The sequence below is a fragment of the Dipodomys ordii genome, unplaced genomic scaffold (assembly GCF_000151885.1).
Source record: "Dipodomys ordii isolate 6190 unplaced genomic scaffold, Dord_2.0 Scaffold31, whole genome shotgun sequence".
In the NCBI taxonomy this organism is placed as follows: domain Eukaryota; kingdom Metazoa; phylum Chordata; class Mammalia; order Rodentia; family Heteromyidae; genus Dipodomys; species Dipodomys ordii.
The window spans coordinates 4,622,386-4,634,419 of record NW_012267247.1 but is presented as its reverse complement, the minus strand read 5'-3'; positions in this window follow the sequence as shown (position 1 = coordinate 4,634,419).

Genomic DNA, 12,034 nt, shown 5'->3' with positions numbered 1-12,034 from the left:
GAGTCTCATGGACTTTCCTGCCTGGGCTGGCTTTGACCTGCAATCCTCAGATCTCAGCTTCCAGGGTAGCTAGAATTACAGGCATGAGCCAGTGGTCCCTGGCTCCAACAGGATTTTATAGTAGGAAAAAAAAAAAAAGCTGGTGAAATAAGTCTAGAGAGTGAACTAGAAAGGCAGTCAGTGTTACAGCTTCATTTAATGTGCTCTTAAAAGGTTATAAGTATACATAACAAAAGTATACATAAAAAAACAGACAAGTAAATAAGCATTAGGGACTTGAGGATATAGCTCAGTGACAGAATGCATATATGAGACTGTGGGTTCCGTCCCCAGTACCACCAAAAATAAATAAATAAATCAAGGAGCCAAGTATGGTAGAATGTGTCTTTAGAAGCTCTAGAGTTCAGAATCAGCCTGCCCAACCTAACTAGACCCTTTCTCCTAAATAAATAAATAAATAAAATATGTATATTTAATAATAAACTATAGTTATAAATGCTGTCCTATACAATTAGATAAAATACTACATAGTGTATCCATATATTTTTTTCAGGGATTGGTGATAACTAGTTTTTATTTTTTGGAGTGACGAATTTGGTTTTGTGGGTGATGGGTTGTATTTATTTATTTAAGACAGAGTCTCACTATGGAAACCAGACTGGCCTCAGATTCAAGATCCTCACTGGTTTCAGCTTCCGGGTGCTGGGGTCATAGGGATGCACCATCGCCCTATGAACTTCACATGAAATTTGTATGCAATCTTTAACGTCAGTACCTACATGAGAGAAAGAAGTCCTGCACCCCCAAATTGTCATATATGGGTGCAGTAACAGGAGCGTCTTTCTCTTTCAGTATTTCCTGTATAGCTGTGGGGGGGTAAGCCATGTGGCAAAGCTGCTTAGAAACTGCTTAGATCCCTTGCTTGGAGAAAGCGTTCTTAAAGCAGCAGGCTCCTCCTGGCATGGCTGAGAGTGGAAGCTGGAAGAGGAACAGATTGGAGGGTGGAACTTGAACAGGGTATTTAGTGGAGAGAAGCAGGAATGGTTGCGGGGGGGAAGTGGAGAAAAGCATCTAGACCTCTCTTTCCCACTTCAGGTGACAGGGTTTGGGTGAAGTCATCCATGTTGATGAAGGGACTGGCAGTGGAGTCAAGAAGGTCATTTAGGATATTTGTGTCAAGGTTATACACTTTTCTTTTTTAAAGCTCTCTAAGGAAGAACATGGCTCACTGGCCAGACTCTGTACCTGGCTGATAGATTTGTGCTTCTAATACCTGGTTCCATCTGAGAAGGTTTATCCCCTTAAGGCAAAAGGGTTGTTGCTGAATCAAGTGACTAGAAATTTCGCTGTGAAAATGAGAAGGGTTCTGTGTGATACTCGGGGCTTTTGGCATCTGGGAAGATCTAGGGAGAGTCAGTTCTGTGGGGCCAGCCTGTGATCTCCATCCTTCTCCCCACCCCCACCCTTTGCTCCCCAGTAGAAATCAGCTACAAATCTCAGCTTGTTGGGAACAGATGGCTTTGGCTGACGAATAAGCCACCGCAGGCTGCTCCACCTGTTCTAGGGCTGGAATAATCAGCTCGAGACAAACATCGGCGCTGAAATAACTCACGGCAGTGGGTAATGTGCAGGCACAGATTCCAAAAATCTCAAGCAGACCCCTTCCAACCATCACCCTCCCCCCATCCCCAGCCCCTAGAGGCCATCAGAAAGGTAATGGAGCCGAGAAGACTGATTGAGCCCCAAACTAAGCAAGGGCCCAAGCTGGCAAAGCCTTGGGCAGAACTGGGTGGAGGGCACGGCTGAGCTCTGTGGCAGGGCAGATGCATTCACCTTGAGAAGTTATTTCTCTGGAGCAGGGGGAGGACATGGAAATGGTTGGCATACGGGCAACAAGGGCAAGGAGACTTAACCAAGCCAAGAGGGAGAGAGCTAAGAATTTGGCGTTTACTGGATTTGTTCATGAAAGGAGTAATTTTATTTGTTTGTTTGTTTTTATTTATTTTTATGGGCACCAGTGCCTCAAGTCTATAATCTTAGCTATTTAGGAGGCTGAGATCTGAGGATTGTGATTTAAAGCCAGTGTGGGAAGGATATTCCTTGAAATTGTCATCTCCAATTTACCACCAAAAAGCTGGAAGTGGAGGTGTGACTCAAGTGGTAGAACATTGGCCTTGAGAGAGAGAGAAAAAGGAAGAGATAGCACCCAGGCTCTGAGTTCAAGCCCCAATACCTGCACTCAGCAGGACTGATAATACAGGGGACAGAGCTGAGGGTCAGTGGGGGAATCCAGTTTCCTGTGGAGCCAGTCAGGAGAGGACAAGGAGTTGGAAAGAGGATTGCTTCCCTTGGGTGCCTCAATTACCTGCTCATAAGAGTGTTAAGCTGATTGCTGCCAGAGGCTCACACCTGTAATCCTTGCTATTCAGGAAACAGACCTAAGGATCATGATTTGAAGCCAGCCAGGGCAGAAAGGCCATAAGACTCTTAGCCACAATTAAGCACCAAAAAAGGCTAGAAGTGGTGCTGTGGCTCAAGTGGTAGAGTGCTAGCCTTGAGCAAAATAGCTCAGGGACAGTGACCTGGCTGTGAGATCAAGCCCCAGAACTGGCACAAAACAAAATGAATGAAAGGAGTGTTACACAAATAGGATGAAGCTAGGAGGCCAACTCTCAGCAGCTCAAGGCCTTCTTCCCTGACAGTGGGTGCCTGGGCACTCTAGATTCCATGCCTTTGTGTTCAGTCTTCCCTCATCTCTTTGATAAAATCAGCGGGACATAGGCACTCAGCAGGAGTGACAACACAGGGGACAGTGCTGAGGGACAGTGGGGGAATCCAGTTTCCTATAGAGCCAGTCTGGAGAGGACAAGGAGTTGGAGAGAAGATTGCGGGCCTTGGGAGCCTCAAGCAGGGGACTTGGTTCAGCACCCAGGTGCTGCTTCACAGAGCACAGGAATTCTGAGTCCCCAGTGGCTAGTAGACAGGGAAGAAGCCTATAGAATCTAGAGGCTGCCAGCTCTTCTTCTTTTTTGGAGGGGGCTGAGGGTGTTTTCTTTTTTGGTACTGGGAGTCAAATCCAAGACCTTACAATTGCTAGGTAAGCACTTTGCCACTGAGCTACATTCCAGCCCCTGACAGTTTTGTTTTGTTTTTACCCCCAAGGGGGTCCTGCCTAGGGCCCAGAATGCTGGAGGACAGGGCCTTCCCCTGGTACATGGATTCCTGTAGACCTGTTCTCCTCCTGGAAGCTGGTTCTGCTCACAGAAGTGCTGTGGTGGCCCTATCATCCTCAACCCTGGCTCTGCTGTTAGAAAACATGCAAGCCTCTGCTGGGTTTGGGGCTTTTTGTTTGTTTTGTTTTGTTATTTGTATCCTAAAAAGGATAATAAAATAAAAAGATAATATAATAAACTAGTTTTCCCTCTGAGCAGCATCAACAGTTATTAACAGTCATTCTTGCTCTGCCCACTTCCCCATTCTCTATTTAACAACTTTTTTTTGTAGGAGGCCCAGTCCTGGGGCTTGAACTCAGGGCCTGGGCACTGGCCTAAGCTTCTTTTTGCTCAAGGCTAGTGCTCTACCCCTTGAGCCACAGCACCACTTCTGGTTTTTTCTGTGTATGTGGTACTGAGGAATTGAACCCAGGGCTTCATGCATACAAGGCAAGCACTCTACCTATAAGCCACCTTCCCAGCTCCCCCATTCCCTTTGCTGGTTGATTTGGAGACTGCACACAGATCTAATGGTGTTTTTTATCAGGAATCACTTTAGTATTGATCCTCCAAAGAAAAGAAATGGGTCTTTAAAAAAGCATAATCACAATACTTTTATCACACTTAAAAATGGATCAATAGTTCCTTAATATTGAATATCCAATTAGTGTTTAAACGTCCCTGATTTTATTACATATGATGTATAATATGTCTTATTATATATGTATATTTATGTGTATGTATATGTATACACACACATATATGTAAAAGAAGTTGTTGGTTCAAAACAGAATCCAGCTGGGTGCTGGTAGCTTGCATCTATAATCCTAGCTACTCAGGAGGCTGAGAGCTAAGGATCACCATTCAAAGCCAGACCATGTAAGAAAGTCCATGAGACTATTATCTCTAACTAACCACCAGAAAACTGGAAGTGGCACTGTGGATCGAGGTAATAGAGTGCTAGCCTTGAGAAAAAAGTTCACTGACAGTGCCCAGGCCCTGAGTTCAAGTCCCAGGACTGACAAAACAAAGCAAAACAAAACAAAACCAAGCGAAAAAACAGAATCCAAACAAGACTGAGGAGCTTTTAAAAGACAAAAACAAAACAGAATAATAACTGTGCTCTCAGCCTTCCTGCTTAGGAATTTTGATTTAACTGGCCTTGGGTGGGGCCCAAATGTCATATTTTTAAAAGCTCCCTAGGTAGCTTTAATGTGCAGCCAGGGTTGAGAAATGCTCTACATTTCCCCCACACTAGGCAGTTCCTGCCAACTCCTCCACTTCCAGGTTGTTAAATTCTTCTCCGGGATTCTAACCAGTCCACCAGGCAGTTCCCAGGGCTGCTGGCACTAATGTGCAGCCTCGGACAAGCTGAAGGCGGCTCCTCTTTCAAGGTATGCTCCAACTCTGTGGACAGCACATTTCTTTCCCTCCAAATTCAGACATCATGGGTGCCTATTCCTGTCTTTTTCTCCCCTAATATGACTAGTGCTTGTTCTTGCCTTGCAAGCTTAGCAGATTTTTTTTTTCTTCCGTGAAAAAAAGCAAAATTCCTGCCTCAGGAAAAAGTGAGAACTTCCCCAGGGGCTGTACTCATTTGGCTGCTCAAGTGGCTGTGTGTAGAGCTGGAGCTGGGGAACTGGGGCTGAACTAGAGGCCTTTGGGGGGGATTGGCAGCAGATGTAAGGGAAACAAGGATGTGAGTGGGATTTGAACCCAGCACTTTTCAGGGAATTTAAAGGTGTTCTCTCTTTAAAATGCTAGCTCCAGGTTCATGTTAGAGAAGCATGCCCACATCGCAAACCGTCTGGCTAGGCTGGAGGGTGCCTGTGAGCCTGCCTTCCCAGGGCTGTTTCTGTGCTCTGATTCCCCTATCCCTCCACTCCACTTGCCTTTTGGATTCATTCCTTCCTCCTGTGTCCCCCCACTCCATGCCTCACTGAATGTTGGTGAAACAAATCTAGTCTAAAATAATGAGCAATCAAGTACCCTGATGCTTGGGGCAGGCTGGGCAGAGCTGGGGGAAGGGGTAGGGAGCTGAATCATTTATAAAGCTTAATAAAGATGCAGATGAGCAGTGCCGTGTAGGAACCCCAGAGCTGGGCTTATTCATTATTCAAAGTTATGTAAATGCCACTAGGTCCTGCATGTTAGAATTCTGCCCCTTGTCCCTGCTGCCTCCTCTAGGCTGACAGATGCAGCCCACCCTGTACCTCCCCCTCAAATGTTTGTTGACCTATTTCCAATCTACCTCCAGGGTAATAAGAAGCCCAGATTCCTCCCTATGCTGGCACTCTTCTGACATTTTGCCAACTGAAGGCCCTAGCCTTCAGGTGAGCTTCCACAGACCTAGGAAGAAGAGCTTGTAGATGTTTAAGATAGTCCAAGAAAGAATACCCAAATAGTGCTCAAGTATTTGTGTTAACATCTCACATATCTGCCTATGGGATTGATTTCCTGAAGTCTAACCTAAGCTCTCTCTTGGGTAATGGAATGTCCACCATTGAAATAACCAAATTGTCATTCATCGCTCTAAGAAGTGACATACATACAGGCTGGCATGGTGGTACATGTATGTAATCCCAATCATTCAAGAGATGGAGGAGATTGTGATTGAAGGTAAAATCATTAGCGAGATCCCCACCAACAAGTTGGGCCTGGTGTGGTCCACAGAAATCCCAGCTCTGTGGGAAGTATAATAAGAGAATCATCATCTGAGACTGGCCTGGGCAAAACTATTAAGACCCTACATGAAAAATAAGTAAAGCAAGAAAAATAGGGTGGGAATGTGGCCCCAAAAGTAGAGCAAGTGCCTAGCAAGCACAAAGCTGAGTGCAAAACACACACACACACACACACACACACACATACAATGACCCACCCAGGTATTAGTAGCTTAGTAGCTCACCCTTGTAATCCTATCTACTCAGGAGGCTAAAATCTGAGGATATCAGTTTGAGGCCAGCCTAGGCAGAAAACTCTGTGAGACTTTTATCTCCAATAAACTATTCAGAAAAACCAGAAGTATTGCTGTGGTTCAAGTGGTAGAGCACTAGACTTGAGCACAAAGAGGCAAAGGGACAGTGCCCAGGCCCTGACTTCAAGCCCCAGGACTGGAAAAAAAAAAAAGTTTGCTACAGCCCATCTTCAAAATACCTAGCAAAAAGCAGGGCTGGAGGCATGGCCCAAGCAGTAGAGTACCAGCCTAACAAGGTGAGCCTCAAGTTCAAACTCCAACACTGCCAAAAAAAAAAAAAGAAATACATTTTCCCTTTCCAGCATGCTGCTTCAGGCTGGCTCTTTAGAGGATCACAGTTCAAAGCTAGCCCAGGCAGGAAAGTCCACAAGACTCCTATCTCCAATTAACCAGCAAAAAAACAGAAGTAGAGGTATAACTCAAGTTTTGCCTTTCCAAATAGTTGAACCTCTTCCAAGTTAGACTCACAGCCATCACAGCCGTCTCTTAAGTTCTTCAACTTGTTCCAGATACCAAGTTCTGCAGAGGGGTGAACTAGAATTAAACACACTATTTTAGCTCCTCTTTCCCCCACTCCGTGACTACTGATTTGTGCCACCCAATTGCCCATCTCCTAGGACCAAATTACTTTCCCCTGACTCTCTTTCCACACCAATCTTTCCCTATTTCCCCATCAAGCCCTCGTTTGTCAGTTTGGTGAGACTGAGAGATGAAGAATTGGGTCAGAGTGGCGATGGCATCGATTGCCTCGGCTCTCCCTCCTCTTCTGGCCTGGCTCTCCTCCTTCCCCACCCCCGGTCTATTTTTAGTCTGCCTCTGTTTTCCTTAGTCTGGTTGCCAATCTCAGGCCTCTTTCTCTTCATTGCCCTTATCTCTCCCTTGCAGCCTGTGCAGACCCCAGCTGCCCTTCCAGAGGTCTCTTATTGCCTGCTGAAAGATTCTGATTTTCTTCCATCTTGAAGATATGTAAGGACTGGATGGCCATATTCAGGTGGAAGAGAAGCAGTGACATGATGCCATTTGGTTTGTTTGGGCAAGTCCCAAAGTTCTCCCCTTCCACTTTGACTGTGTATGTGTGTGTGTGTGTGTGTGCTTGCGTGCTTGCGTGTGTGTGTGTGTGTGTGTGATAGTACTCAGACTTGATCTCTGGGCCTGGGCACTGTCTCTGAGCGTTTCTGCTCAAGGCTAGCACTCTACCACTCGAGCCACACTACTATGTCCAGCTCTTTGCCAGTTTATTGGAGATAAGAAGTCATGTGGAGCCAGGCGCTCGTGGCTCACGCCTGTAATCCTAGCTACTCAGGAGGCTGAGATCTGAGGATCACGGTTCAAAGCCAGCTCAGGCAGGAGAGACTGTGAGACTCCTATCTCCAATAAACCACCAGAAAACCGGAAGTGGCGCTGTAGCTTAAGTGGTAGAGCGCTTGAGCTGAAGAGCTGAGGGACAGCGCCCAGGCCCAGAGTTCAAGCCCCACGACAGACAAAAAAAAAAAAAAAAAAAAAAAAAAAAGAAGTCATGTGGACTTTTCTGCCGAGGCTGGCTTCAAATCTTAGTCCTCAGATCTTAGCCTCCTGAGTAGCTAGGATTGCAGGCATGAGACACCAATGCTTGGCTTTGCATGGGCTTTTGATTTCCTCTATGCCCATCTGTCCACTTCTCCCCATATCTCTCTTCCCCTTGTGATCCCACCCCATACTAAGAAATGCTCACTTCTTCCCCTTTGGGTAGTCTGGGCTCACTGCCTTGGGCTTTGGTGGTGCCTGCCTTTTTGCTCGCATTGCCAGTCTCTCCTTATCCTTTTCTACTCCATTCTTTGCTGACCCCATCCCTAACTGTGCACCCATCCCACCCCACTCTCCCCTGTTCCACTCGCTCCTTTTTTCCTAGTACTCACAGGACCGCCTCATGAGTGCCATAGCCAGCTCAGACAGGGCTTGGTAGCATCCCCCACTTGTCCTTTCTCAGCCTCTGGAGACATTGGTCCTCTGCTTTAACTGTCAATGACAAGCTGAATAAGGCTGGATATTTTGGAAGGGGAATTGCAGCTGGCTGGGGGAGGAGAATGGCGGCTTGGGAAAAGGCAGGGAACCACATGCAGCCGTGAAGCCTGGAGCACGGAGAAACATTCCTAATCTACTTTCTCCCAACTTTATCAGTTGAGAATTGCTGGGACCACATGCTGGTCCTTCTCTACTCCTCTCCCTGACTCCCTCAATAATAACACAGTACTTTCTTTATAACTCATGACGTCTTTTCTTTCCCTTCCTTCTTCCTTCTATTCTTCCTTCCTTCCATTCTTCCTTACTTCCTTCCCTTCCTCCCTCTCTCCCTCCCTTCCTCCCTCTCTCTCTCCCTCTCTCTTTCTTTCTTCTTTCTTTCTGCCAATACTGTATCTTGAACTCAGGACCTGGGCACTTGTCCCTGAGCTTTTTTGTTCAAGGTTAGCACTCTACCACTGAGCCCTAGCTCCACTTCTGGCTTCTTGGTGGTTAATTGGTGATGAGTTTCATGGACTTTCCTGTCCTGGCTGGCCTTGAACTGAGACCCTCAGATTTCAATCTCTTAAGTAGCCATGATTACAGGGATGAGCCACAGCATGTAGCAGAAAAGGATTTTTTTCAATTGTGGTAGAATATATGTAAAATAAAATTTACCAACTTAGCCATTTTTAGGTGTATAGTTCAGTGGCATTGAGTACATCCACACTGTTATGCAACTAATCTCCAGATGCTCCATCTTGCGAAATGGAAGCTCTATACCCATAAACAATTACCCTTTTCTTCCTCTCAGCTCCTGACAATGATTCATTCTTCATTTCAATGAAGTTGACTACTGGACCCTTAAAAGTAGAATTGTATAAGATGGGTCCTTTCATGTCTGGCTAATTTCACTTAGTATGTACTATTAGCATGTTATCTGTGTTGTACCAAGTATCAGGCTATCATTCTTTTTAAGGCTGAATAATATTCCATGGTATGTACATACTACCTTTTGTTTATCCAGTCATCTATCAGAGGACACCTGGGTTGTTTCTACCTTTTGGCTGTTGTGAATAATGTTGCTGTAAATATAGGAAAATAGATTTTTTATTTTTTATTGTGATTAAGTGATTACATAAATTACACAAATTTCATAGTATTGTGAGATAGTGATACTTAGTTAAAAAATCACAAACACATTCTACCCTTCATGAGGCAATTGTCATTATTGTAGTCTATAATAAAGTCTGTGAATTCTATGAGCTTTCACAATACAGCTATTTCTTCCACATTGGGTGATATGTACATTTCTTTCCTTTTGCTTAGTGTCAGCTGTTCCCTCTATCCCTCTCATTCCTCCCTCCCATTGCTGCCCTTGAGTTGCTTAGTTCGTTTTCATCAATGTCCAGTGCAGCTGATGTGTCCTGCTGTTGTATGTTTTCCCCTGTTTCCCTCTGTTTCTGTGTCCTCCTCCTAGCTTCCCTTAGATGTGCGCATATATGCCAAATATGTGGTCAGCAGCATGGGGTCATTTAGTAATGATACGACAAGATGGGTGGAGGTCCTTTGTTTCTCGAGTCTTGTTTACTTTGTTGTATTTCCTTACATTTTGGATTTAACATCCACATATCAGGGAGACCATGTGCCGTTTGTCTCTTTACTCTTGGCTTACCTCACTCAACGTGATTTTTTTCTAGTTCCATCCATTTTCCTGCAATTATTTTGTCCTTTCTAATGGCTACATAATATTCCATTGTGTATAGACACCACAATTTTTGGATCCATTCATCTGTAGTGGGGCATCTGGGTTGTTTCTATATCCTGGCTATTGTGAACAGTGCTGCAATGAACATGGAGGTGCATGTGTCCTTGTACCCTGGTTCCTGTTGTTCAGGGTAGATGCCTAGGAGTGGTATGGCTGGGTCATAGAGGAGATCTATATTTAGCTTTCTGAGGTACCTCCAGACTCCAGACAGCTTTCCAAAGTGATTGTATTAGTATACATTCCCACCAGCAGTGCAATAGGGATCCTCTTTCTCCATATCCCTTCTAGCATTTGTCATTGGCTGAATTTAGGATGTAGGCCATTCTGACTAGGGTAAGGTGGTAGGGTTTTTTTTATTTGCATTTCCTTTACAGCTAGAGATGGTGAACATTTCCTCATGTGTGTCTTTGCCATTTTTATCTCTTCTTCTGAGAAGTCTCTCTTCAGTTCCCTTGCCCATTTAGTAATTGGTTTGTTAGGTTTGGGAGGGATTAGTTTCTTGAGTTCCCTGTAAATATTGGATATTAAGCCCTTGTCTAGTATTTTGCTGGTAAATATTTTTTCCCAATTAGTAGGCTGTCTTTCTAGCTTGGTTGCTATGTCTTTAGCTGTGCAGAAGCTTTTTATTTTAAGGTAGTCATATTTGTTGAGTTTCTCTCCAGTTTGTTGTGACCCTGGGACTCTGTTCAGGAAGTTCCTGCCTGGGCCTATAAGTTCAGAAAATAGATATATTTTAAAGACTCTACTTTTATTTCTTTTTTCAGAACTGGGGTTTAAAACAGGGCCTCATAGTTGCTAGACATGTCTTGTTTTGTTTTGTTTTGTCGGTCATGGGGCCTGAACTCAGCCTGGGTACTGTCCCTCAGCTCTTCAGCTTAAGGCTAGCCTCTACCACATGAGCCCAAGCGCCACTTCCGGGTTTTTCTGCTTATGTGGTGCTGAGGAATCGAACCCTGGGCCTCATACATGCAAGGCAAGCACTCTACCACTGAGCCATCTTCCCAGCCCCCAGCCCTTTGTTTTGTTGGTTCATTTTTCTGCTACCAGTCCTGGGGCTTGAACTTAGGGCCTAGGAGATGTCCCTGAGCTTGTTTGTTTCTTGTCAGTCATGGGGCTTGAACTCTGGGTCTGGGCACTGTCCCTGAGCTCTGCAGCTCAAGGCTAGCACTCTACCACTTGAGCCACAGCCCCACTTCCTGTCCCTGAGTTTTTGCGCCCAAGGTTAGTGCTCTGCCACATAAGCCACAGTTCTACTTCTGGGTTTTAGGTGGGTTAATTGAAGGTAAGCATCACATGGATTGTTCTTCTGGAGCTGGCTTTGTACTGTGATCCTCAGATCTCAGCCTCTCAAGTAGCTAGGATTACAGGTCACTGGCTTCTGGTGGTCCCTTATTTTTTGAGACAGGGTTTGTCTTTATACTCAAACAGGCCTGAACTAAGATCCTCCTTTTTGCGTTTCTTCTATAGCTAATCTTGTAGTCTTGCGAACATTTGAACATTTGTGAAGGGGGGTGGGAGGGAAGGCGGCGGCGGAAACCATAATCCTCCAATCTCCACTATCCAAATCTCCACTTTCTAAGTAGTTAAGATTACAGGCTTGAGCCACCATGCCTGGCACCTAGAAGTGGAATTAGATTAAGGATTTTTGTCTGTTTTGTTTGTTGCTACCTCTATAGTGCCTAGCACATAGTAGAGGCCAAATGTTTATAAATGAATGAATGGTTGGTACTGTGGCTCAAGCCTTTAATCCTAGCTACTCAGGAGGCTGAGATATGAGGATCGCAGTTCAAAGCCAGCCCTAGGAGGAAAAGACCAAGAGGCTCTTATCTCCAATTAACCACTAAAGAGCCAAAAGTAGAGCTGTGGCTCAAGTGGTAGAGCACCAGTGAGTACAAGAACTCAGGGACAAGCCGGGCGCTGGTGGCTCACGCCTGTAATCCTAGCTACTCAGGAGGCTGAGATCTGAGGATCGCGGTTCAAAGCCAGCCTGGGCAGGAGAGACCTTGAGACTCCTATCTCCAATAAACCACCAGAAAACCGGAAGTGGCGCTGTAGCTCAAGTGGTAGAGCACTCGCCTTGAGCTGAAGAGCTGAGGGACA